Below are 11506 nucleotides of genomic sequence, written 5' to 3' on the forward strand. Positions count from 1 at the left end.
TACATATAAATTAAACCGCGTTCTAAATATTTGTGCACTTCATATGTATGATACTTCAACGTCCAAATTATAAGGGAGGAGGTGGGACTGAGCAGACCACCTGGCTCAAACCCAAAGGTTTCCCACTGCTTTTAAGCTAAAGACCAAATTCTTTACCTTGGTTTTTTTGTTTTTTGTTTTTTTTTTTGTTTTTTGAGAGGGAGGCAGACGCTTAACTGATCCAGCCACCTAGGCTCCTCTACCTTGGCTTTTAAGTAGGGTGATGAGGCTAAATTTGTCTGGGACAGTCACCATTCTTTGTCTTTGTCCCAGTGGAAGTATAACAGTATCCATTCCCCTAGGGTCCCTATTTGGACTGAATATTCTCTGGTCTCCAGACTCAGCAGGCTGTCTGGCCCTGCTCCACCCTCTACCCCTATTCTTACTCTCTTTACTCTCTGACTCCAGTCTCACTGACCTTGCTGCCCCTCAACTGATTCTGCCCCCCTCCTGCCTCAGGGCCTTTGCACTTACCAAGACATCTACCTTGGATGCTCCTCCTGGACCACCTTCATTTTGTCTGCTCAACTTAAAGCCATTTCAGCATTGCCCGTTCCAGGACAGCTTTGCCTAACTCCCCCGGGCTGAATCAGGTCTCAGATTCACCCTGTAGTTTTCGTTAGTACTTGAGACAGTGAGTACTTATGGGTCTTACTTCTCAGAAAACTAGACATCTTTCTGTGCCTCAGTTCCCTCAGAAGTACAAGAATAACAATAAGACCTACCCAGTATTTCAGTGAGTCTCTGAAAGGATTAAACAAGGGGCACCTGCATGGCTCAGTCAGTTAAGTGCCTGATTCAATTTCAGTTCAGGTCATGATCTCACTTTTGTGGGATTGAGCCCTGCGTTGGGCTCCACGCTGGGCATGAAGACTACTTGAGATTTTCTCTCTCTCTCTCTCTCTCTCTCTCCCTCCCCCTCTGCCCCTCTCCCCTGCTCGCGTTCTCTGTCTGTGTCTTAAAAAACAATTTTAATGAGTTAACCCCCATAGAGCACTTTGAACAGTGCCTGGCTCATAGTAAATGCTCATGTTGGTAGCTGGTATGCATTGGAGCTCTTTTTTCAGAAACTGGGGACTCTGTGACCAGGTGATGGATCGAGCAGTCTTGGGTCCCCCAGACCAAGGAATTCCAGTGTCTTTGGGCACCCTTGAGGTTCCGCTGTATATGTCTTAATCATTTCTGTCTGCTATCACAAAATACCGTAGACTGAGTGGCTTATAAACGGTTCTGGAGGCTCCAAGTCTCAGGTCAGGGTGCCAGCACAATCAGGTTCTGAGTGAGTTGCCCTATTCCTGTTTATAGAGGGCTGTCTTGCTGTATTCTCACGTGGTAGAAAGAGGTAGCTCCTTGCCCTCCTACAAGACAATAATCCCATTAGTGAAGGCTCGACCCTCATGACCTAATCACCTCCCTAGGGCCCCACCTCCTAACATATCACATTGGGGGTTAGGATTTCAGCATAAGCGTTTTGGGGACACAAACATTGAGCCCGTAGCAGTATCCTTACAATAAACTCCTGCTTGGGCTCCGGGGCGGGGTGGGGGGGGGGGGGGGTTCTGGTCTTCACAGCACAGCAAGTCAGACTAAGCAGAGCCTTACGCCCAGTTCCCTGAAATGTGCACAGCTTATGGTGACTTTAAGCCGCGGGGTCTTGAGTCAGAAATCACAATGCCCCAGCCTGGAGAGTGAAACCTTGGCACTTAATTTAATTTAACAGCTTCCCCTCACACCCAGCTTGGGGGCCTGAGATAAGAACTGGGGACGGGGGCTGTGCTTGGTGCCATTTTTGCTCCTTCTTGAGCCTCAGCCAGCCTGGCCCTGCTTCCAACCACGTGGGCAACTACCAGGGAGGAAGAAAGCTACAGTCTCCCCTCTGATCGGGCAGAGTTGATGACCCCTTCTCCTTGTGCCCCAGGGACTATTCACAGACTCCTGCTGCTCCCTCCCTCTCCTGAGCAATGTGTCACTTTTCTGGGTGGGTGTTTACCTGGTGGCTGCAGGGGACCCTTTGCCCCTCTATGGGGACCACTAGACAGGTGGTGACCCATCCCTACAGCTCATATCTGTCCACAGGAGACACTCTTGCCTCCCTTGCTCTGACAAACACTCAGGAGTGGGCAGGTCCCAACATGGCAGCACACTTCGGGCTCCACCTCCAAAGCAGTTCATGAGCCCTCCTTTCCTGGCTGGGAGTCCATCCCTAGTCCACAAGGCCCCCAAATGGAGGGCCACATCTTGAAGCTCTCCGAGAAATCTCCTGGGAGGCCACCCTCACTGGGCTTCAGGTAAAGGAGAGAGTGTCCCATGCTCCGTGTCCCAGCAGGACCACATCATCAAATACACATTTTATTCCAGGGTGTGGGGCAGGTTCCCATGCTTTTCCATTGACAGGCTACATGTGGTGATCTTACACCTCCTTTGAGAGCTCTACATTGGTCGTCTCTTGATGCCCCTCAAAATTTCAGTTTAGTGTTCAATAAATTTATAACATGCACACTGGAAAAAGGTCATTGTTCCTTTAGCAGGGCAGTTCTTGTGTTTCTCCGCCTGTTACCCCCTCGAAACCTGAACTTCACACAGACAAAGAACCCTGGAGATCTGCAGAGGGTCCCCCTTGAGTGAGTATCCAGCGGCATACTGACTAGCACTTGTGTGGGAGGAACCCTGCCCAAGGCTGGAGAAAGAACATTCAAGAAGATTAGAGAGAATAGTGCCTGGTACTCACACAGATTGAGAATGGTGTTGTTTTCCACCAGCCAGACTTGAAAAACTCATAATTCACCAGCATGGGGTAGAATTCTCGAGAGGGTTGTGGCACCTGGGTGGCTCAGCCAGTTGAACATCTGACTCTTTGCTTCAGCTCAGGTTATGATTCCAGGGTTGTGGGATTGAGCCCCGCATCAGGCTCCACACTAACCATGGAGCCTGCTTAGATTCTCCCTCTGCTTCCTCCCCACCCACCCCCCCTCAAAAAAAAAATTCTCAAGAAGGTTGTGCCTTGGACATGGGAATTAGCTCTATCTAGACTGAACACTGCTCCAGATCTGCCTAACAAGTCATAAAAACAAAACCCCCAAATACCAAAGTGTTTCCAAGAAATTTAACTGCATCCCAGAACAAAGCTCAGGAAATTTTATAGGATCACAAAAATATCCATCCCCCAAAATATAAAATCACACTGTCTGGCATCTAATCAAAGATTTCCAGGCATTTGGGGCACCTGCCTGGCTCAGTTGGGGGAGGATGTGACTCGATCTTGGGGTTGTGGGTTTGAGCCCCATGTTAGGGGTAGAGATTACTTAAAAATAAAATCTTAAAAAATATATATATATTACCACGCAAATAGGCGAGAAAACGCAACCCATAATGAGGAGAATAATCAATTAAATAAACCAACCCAGAACTTACACAGATGTTAGAATTAGCAGAGAAGGACATTAAAACAGTTGTTATAACCATATTACATAAAATACATATTTTTAAAACCGTAACAGAGGGGCCACCTAGGTGGCTCACTCAGGCGTCCAACTCTTGATCTCAGCTCAGGTCATGACCTCACGGTTTGTGAGTTCGAACTCCACATTGGGCTCTGCGCTGACAGCATGGAGCCTGCTTGGAATTCTCTCTCCCTCTCTCTCTGCCCCTACCACACTGTGCTCTCTCTCAAAATAAATAAATAAATAAATAAATAAAACTTTTAACGTAATAGAACTTTTAGAAATGAAACCTACAACTTCTTGAAAACATACAGTATGGGATTAATGGCAGATTAGACATTACATAGGAAAATATTAGTGAATTTGAAAGCATAGCAATAGAATTTATTTAAAATAAAACAGTGAGAAAAAAGAATCCAGAAAAGTGAATAGCATGAGTGAACTGAGGCCCAATACATGGATAATTGGGGTCCTGCAGGAGAACAAAAAAGAGGAGAGACATAAAAAAAAATTGAAAAACTAATGGCTTAAAATTTTCCAAAGTCAATGAAAACTATAAGCTCACACACCCAAGAATTTCAATAAACCCCAAGCATAAGAAACATGGCGGGAGAAAACTATAATAAGGCCACATCATAATTGAGTTCCTCAAAACCAGTTACTTAAAACAAACAAATAAACAAACAAACAAACAAAAACAGGGAATAAAGACACAAGCAGAAGAACAAAATAAAGGTGACATCAAATTTCTTATTGGAAATTGTGTAAATGTGAAGACTTTGGAACGACATCTTTAAAATGCAGAAAGAAAAGAAAAACTGCCAGCCTAGAATTCTATACCCAGCAAAAATAGCTTTCAAAAGATGAAGACATTTTCAGACATAACAAGGCCTGCCATGAAGACAGAGGCACATGCCTGATTGGGCTTGTTTGATTTTTATGGACACATTTACTGCCTGGGTGAGCTTCTCTGATTAATTACTGGGTACCCTCTAAGACTGCCAATTTTGAATGGAACCCAAAGAACAAATGAGCTTTCCACCAGGTCCAGGCTTTGGTGCAAGCCGCCCTGCCACTTGAACCTTATGACCCAGCAGACCCTGTTTTGAGTGTGAGTGGCAGACACTCTTGGCGGGGAAAGTCCCAATAGGAAAGTCACTGTGTATACACCCAGGGTTTTGGAGTAAATTCATGCCTTCTTCTGCCAAGAGCTCTTCTCCAGTTCAAAGGCAGCTCCTGGCTTGCTGCTGGATCTTTATACAGACTTAAAACTTGGCCATGGACACCAAGAAACAATGCCACCCAAGCTGTCCTTTACTAAATAGATGTTATCTTATCCACCAAAATGTAACATTGTATGTGCATGTGGTAGTCCATTATAAAATGAGACTGGGCCCAAGCAGACCTGGAAAGAACGAGTAAACTTTATGAATAAGTAGGTGGCTTAGCCTCTGTTGTATTTGTTCCTGCTGTTTTACCAACTCTTCTTAATCCACAGCTACACCCTCATGGGAAGTGCTGTGGCTGATCAAAAAAAGGATTGAAAAGGCACGGGCCAGATTTAAAGATGGGTCTGCCTGGCTCTAGCTAGAGGAGGATGGCTGCTTTACAGACACACTCAGGGGAAGCCCTGAAAGGCAGTGGTGAAGAGAAATTCCCCCAGAAGGCAAAACTTCTGTGTTGATCCATGGGCAGTGGCTAATGGGTTGGCCTGCCAATCAGAGACTTGGAAAGAATAAACTTCTTCTAGGAGATCTAGGGGAAATGCAAGTAGATGGATCTCTTGGGATGGGCACAGAATGCTCATCAAAGGGCATCTACTGGGGCGCCTGGGTGGCTCAGTTGGTTAAACGTCAATTCTTGCTTTCGGCTCAGGTCATGACCTCACAATTCAAGGGTTTGAGCCTCACATGGGGCTCTGTGCTGACAGCATGGAGCCTATTTGGGATTCTCTCTCTCCGCCCCTACCAACCCCTGCACACACATGTGCTCTCTCTCTCTCTGTCTCTCAAAATACATAAATAAACAAAAAAAAGTCTTTTTAAAAAAGGCATCTATTGTGGAAGAGGCTCTTAAGGTCAAATGGACAAGATGATCCATTCTGAGGACATCAGGCTCATTCCTCCCCTATCACAGGCCCATGAACAAGTGGCCAAGGAGGCAGGTATAGAGGCTTTGCAGGGGCTCAGGCACATGGAGTTCCCTCACCAAGGCTGACTTGACTTCCCTCAAGCTAGTGCCCCCCTTGTCAACATTAGGGACTCACAGGGGGCTCTTAATATGGTGCCATTCCCCAGGAGGAACAGGCACTGGCCACAACCTGTGGCCAGGTTGACGACATTAGACCCCTTCCATCTCGGAATGGGCAGTGACTTGCCCTTGCATATTTCAGGTCAGTACTTGCCTTTACAGCCACATCACATCTACCGGCACCGCCATTTGTAGACTTGGAGCATGTTTTATTTATCCATCACCATGGCAACTCAAGCAACCTCACCCTAGACCTAAGGCTTCATTCTATGGTGAAGGAAGGAAGGCAGAGAAAGCCCATGCCCATGAAATTCCCTGAACTTACCATGTGCCCCAACACCCCAAAGGAGCTGGCTTCAGAGAATGGGAGAAAGGTCTGCAGAAGACTAGTCATGGTGCTGGCTGACCGCCAATGCCCTGCAAGGTTACACCGTTGTCCTGCAGACTGTGGCGTATGCCTTGACCCCCAAGGCAATACATGGCACCCTCCCTCCACAGCCTGCACGCCTGGGTCCAGGAGCCTCGCGCTGGGGGTGAGAGTGCCCCCTCTCACTACAACCAAATAACACTGGAGGAATTTTTGCTTTCCTTCCTGTGACCTTGGGCTAGTGTCCAAGAGAGGAATGCCTTTATCAGGAAACTCAGTCATGCTTCCAGTGAATTAAAGCCGAGGCCGCCCCCTCCCCCCACTGGCTCTTTCTGGTTCCTCATGCCACGGAACCAGCAGCAGAAGAGTGGTCACTGGCTGCCTGGGATATCGAACCCAAGCGTCAGAGGGAATTGGAATTTGTTCCACACGCTGGGCCAGGGGGACTATGTCCAGAGCCCGGAGGTGTCCCCGTGGTGATTCAGGGTTCTTACTGGGATAAGGAAGGGAGCTCCTTAATGACAGGCCCATAAAGGACTTGGCTCCTGAAGGAACAAAAGTCTGCATCACCCCGCCAAGACTAAAAGAACAGTGCTGCTGACGGGCCTGCGGAAGGGGGAGGGATGCGGGTCAGTGGTTGAAGAACGTGCCTGGAAGCAGGTGCTATGGCAGGCATGCCCCTTGGTGACTGTTTCCTGCCTGCCTGTCTTCCCCCTCCCCCCTTATACGAAGAGCGAAGAGCGCTGTTGATGCCCAAAGCCTAAGGCTCAGGATGGCTCACTCCCGTCGTCATCACCCAGAACGATCAGTGGAGGACATGTTTCCCCCGTAGGACCAGCGTGGACGCCAAAGGGCACGAGGGTGGGTAGTGTGCCTCTGCCTCTACAGGTCCGCTCTGCCCTCCTGCTTTGTGCTCCAAGTGGCCTGTACCCATAGGATGGGGAGCTCGGCACAGAGTCAGACGGCCATCGATTCCCCTCCTCCCCCTCCCGTGTTGCTGGGGCCACAGCCTCTGGAGCAGCTGTCCCCAGCCTCCAGCCACCCCTCTTTCCTGCTGCTTCTGTCCCCAGGCTCCAGCCAGCCTCTTTCCTGCTGCCCCTGGAGGACCCAGAGGTAGTAAAAGTTCCCCACCACTGCCGCCCCGGGGAGCTTGCCCACGCTTCCTCAGTGGTCCCAGGCCCTGCCCACACGTTGGTAAATAGGTCATTTTTTCTGCTGCCCTTGATTTCCCTGCTCTCTTGTGCCCCTGCTGGGACTCTGATGGTGCAGTCACGTGTGCAGTAATAGTCGTTATCAGTTACTTCCAGTTAAAATGATGAAAACCTGAATCTCCATCACCAGACAAGTAGATAAATCATGGTCCATGTAGCCATTTAAAAAATTACGTAGGTCCAGGGCGTCTGGTTAAGCGTCCGACTCTTGGTTTCAGTTCAGGTTGTGATCTCAATAGTTCGTGGGTTTGAGCCCCACGCCAGGCTCTGTGCTGACAACCCTGCTTGGGATTCTCTCTCTCCCTCTCTCTCTGCCGCTCCCCTGCTTGGTGCTCTCTCTCTCTCAAAATAAATAAACATTTTTTTTAATTACGTAGAAGTATTCATTCAACCGACCCAAAGCTGCTGGATGCCTACTACACCTGAGCGTCCACTCCAGTCCCGGGACAGACCACAGACCCGTGCACACAAGAGTAGAAAGAATTTTGAAGAGTGATGATGGTTTCAAGGAGAGCAGACACGGCAAGGTGGTGGAGAGGGAGGGGCTGCCTGCCTTACAGATGGGGGGCTCAGGGGGGCCCCTCTGCAGCTCAGATGGGAGCCGGAAGATAGCAGCTCTGTGAGGCTTTCCAGGGAGACAAACCCCCAGCACAGAGTGAGGGCAGAGGTGGCCAGTGTGAGACGCCAGAGAGGGGGGCAGGTCTGGACACGCGTGGGGGGCCGGCGGCCGATGCGACTCCCTGCAGAGGTTCCACTTTCCCTGCCAGTCGCCGCCCGGGTCCTGCCGTGACCCTGGTGGCGGTTCCGGAGGTTTCCTGCCACCCGAGTCCCTGGGCCACGGCTCTTCCTGCAGGGGGTTCGCCTTCTTCCTTTCTCGCCTCCCGGCTGACAGCGTGTAGGACCTAGAAGGTCAGCTGCATGAGCCAGCACCCCGGCAGGATCGAACTCCAGGAAAGTGCCTGTGGGGATGTCTGTGCATGAAGGAGGGAGGCCGCGAGCCCAGTGAGGGTGGCAGGCCAGGAGGGAGGACCAGAAAGCCTTCTCTCGGGTGCCCTACTTCCTGTTCCCCTGGCATCTTGACCTAGACCTGACTGTGAGTTTGCAAGCTTGCCCTGCTGATCCGCCCCCCACCATGCATGTCAGAGACGCCCCAATGCCTCCGGGAGTGTTTCCTGCGTCGCAAGCACTGAGCATCCCAGCAGCCGCCCATGTGGGATGCTCTGCAGGCTGGGTGAGAGGACCGGACCGGAGGCGGCAGACTGACTCCGTGACCCCCAGCTGCTCATCCGAAAGGGGCATGGAGACCCTCCGGTGCAGCATCTGTGACCTCAGTGAGGTCATGGGCGCAGCCTGCAGTCACACTGGGTACATTATACGCGGATGGTCCTGCAGTGGTTACTAACGGTAGTAGCTGCTATCGGTGATGATGATGGACAGTGAGATGAGGCGGTGATTGGCACGGCCTGTCCCTGGGCACACCTCTGCCCTACCTGGACTGCTGCTGGACTCCCTACCTGGCCGTCTCACCCACCCTCCTCCATGGCCACAGGCATCTTCCCAAAGGCTGGCCCTGACCACGTCTCTCCTGCTCAGAAGCCTTCCATGGCTGGCTCCCCACTGCCTCAGGGATAAACGGGGTCCTTTGGAGAAATCCTGGTGTAGGATTTCTGCTCCAGAGCCTTCAGAAGCAATACTGACAGAACTACTCGCTTCCCGGAAGCCCCAGGCCTGCAGGCTGGACCAAGGGGTCGGGGGGAGGCATCAGAATGCACATGTGTTGGCGGCAGTTTGGGGGAGGACACCAAGGCTTCCCAGCAAAGACTGAAAACATTGTGTGCTGTGTGCATGGCACCGTGTAGACCAACCCGCTGAGAACCCGCTGAAGCAGGGACGGGGACGGCCCCTGTTTCAGAAGAGCCAACTGAGGCTCGGGAAGTGAGGTGGCTGCTGGTAAGTGGCAGAGCCTGCTGCTGATCTCAGGTGCCCTGGTCCCCTCGCTGTCGGTGCAGCACGGGCCTCCTTCCACGCCAGGCTGATGTCCCCTCCTGGGAAAGAATAACCCCGGAGACTTCTATCTGTCGAGCGCTTTCCACGTAGGCTCTTGCTTATCTGCACACGGTCTTGTGCCCCTCCCCACCGAGCAGGTAAGGAAACCGAGGCTCCGAGTAGCTAAGAGACCCACCCACGGGGCACCCAGGGCGTCACTGGAGGCGTCGGGGCTTGGTCTGAGTCTGTGTGGCCAGCAGAGGCCTGAACGTTGCCCCTGAGCACAGGGACGTCCCCAGGCTGCAAGGCTGACGTGTCCTGCCTGAGCCGTGGACCGCGGAGGCCTGGGAGGGTCAGTCTGAGGACACTCCTGTCCCTCTGGCCACCCCTGCCGCCTTGTGGTGCTCAAAGTGTGGTCCCCAGACCCAACTAGCAGCCTCAGCCCCCGGGACCGTTAGAAAGGCGCCCCGGACTCACTGACTCAGAACCACCGGGGCGGGGGCCTCCCTGCAATTCTGCTGTCTGCCCAGCATGGAGAACCCCAGCGGCAGCTCCAGACTGATGCCCAGTTTCCGTCCAGAGCCTCTGTGGTGGGCCATGGTGGCACTAACCCCCCACCCACCCTGGGAACAGAGGGTGGGAACCCAGGGCGCGGTCACCTTCTGGGTGACATCTACTACGGACACCGCCAGTGGGCAGTCCGCTGCTTCATCTGACGGAGTCCAGGGGGGAGATTACCAACTAGCAAATTGCCCCTTACCTGCTGAAGGGCTATAATGCCCGCCACTTCTGAGGATGAAGCAAGAAGAGGGCAGTGTGGGCCTAGAGGGCACTTCATAACTCGCTTGTCTCTCATCACCAGAATTGCTATTATCACAGGCCTCACCTGCCCCTCGCAGAGCTCAGAGGACAGTGTCCTGAAATGGGTCTTCAAGACCCTCCCCTCATTGGTGTCCCTGCTGACTGGGGGGGGGGGGGGAGGGTCTGCTCCCCCCAGGGCCTGCAGCCCGGGCTGCCCCCTGCACGAGTTCTTCCGGCCTTTCCCTACCCGCCCACCTCACCCCTGCGCCACTCAGGGCGCACACCCTTGGAGGTGCAGGGTTTGGGGGCCTCTGCTCGCAACTCTCACGCCGTGCACCTGGTGGGGTCTGGCGCCGTGGAATGACCTGCCAGGGGTGGGGTGGGGTGGGAGGGGACCGCCTGGGACAGAGGGGACAGGGTGGGGTGCCAGATGGCAGGGGAGTACCTGGGCCTGGGCGTGCACTCTCCCGGCTGCTCCCCGAGCGAGCGCACACAGGGCCGGGCCGGATGGGGGGGTGGGGGGGGGGTGGTGGTGCTGGGCCCCGCTTCTAAGCCTGCTCGGGCTCCAGGCCTTGACCCCTGCAGTTGGGGCTGGGGGAGAAGGGCTGTCCTTCCTGCCCCGGCGCCATCTGGCTCCTGCCCGGCCCCTCCCCGGGCCCACCGGCAGGGCTTTGTCCCCCAACACGCAGGGGGTTCACACGAGGGGTTTTGGAGCCCAGCTCCCACTGCCCGAACGATTAAATGGGAGGCTGCGGGGGGGGGGCAGTTTCTGCGCCCCCACCCCCCCCACCCCCGGCCTAACACCCACGCGGCGACCCCCAGGCATCAGGAGAGAGATGACTCTAGGGTTCGCCTGCGGCCCCAGGTCTTGGAAGGCAGGATTCCTGAGCTCAGTTCAGCGCTGTGAGCCCTGGGGCAAGCCGCTTCCCTCTCGGAGTCTGTGTCAGGGAACAGAGGTTGACAGCCCCCCTCCCCAGGGCTGCCGTGAGGGCTGGAGGACCAGCTGGGATGTGGCCAGTATTAAATGGAGGTACGGGCAGAGGTGTGCCCCCTCACCCCTCTAGCCCCAGCACCCCACAGCGGCAGCCCAGCCCCGTGCTGAGCAGTCCCGTGCCGCCTCCAGATCCCAGCCTCGCCTCTCACTCAGCCCTGTGACCCTGGGCAGGTTTCGCCCCTCTGTGCCTTGGTCTCCTCCATAGAATGGGATAATAATATACCATCCTTCCAGGGTTCCCACGGTTAAATCAGCTAGGCAAAGCATCCAGACAGTGCCTTGTACACAGGAAGTGCTGTATAAACTCTGCTAGAATTACAGTGTATCGTTCCAGAACATCCCATGCTATACAAACATCCATGTGCATTACAGGGGCACCTATTTTAAACTCTATATTTGTTATACAAGGGTGGCTCAC

Source organism: Leopardus geoffroyi, chromosome B3 (assembly GCF_018350155.1).
Source record: "Leopardus geoffroyi isolate Oge1 chromosome B3, O.geoffroyi_Oge1_pat1.0, whole genome shotgun sequence".
NCBI lineage: Eukaryota > Metazoa > Chordata > Mammalia > Carnivora > Felidae > Leopardus > Leopardus geoffroyi.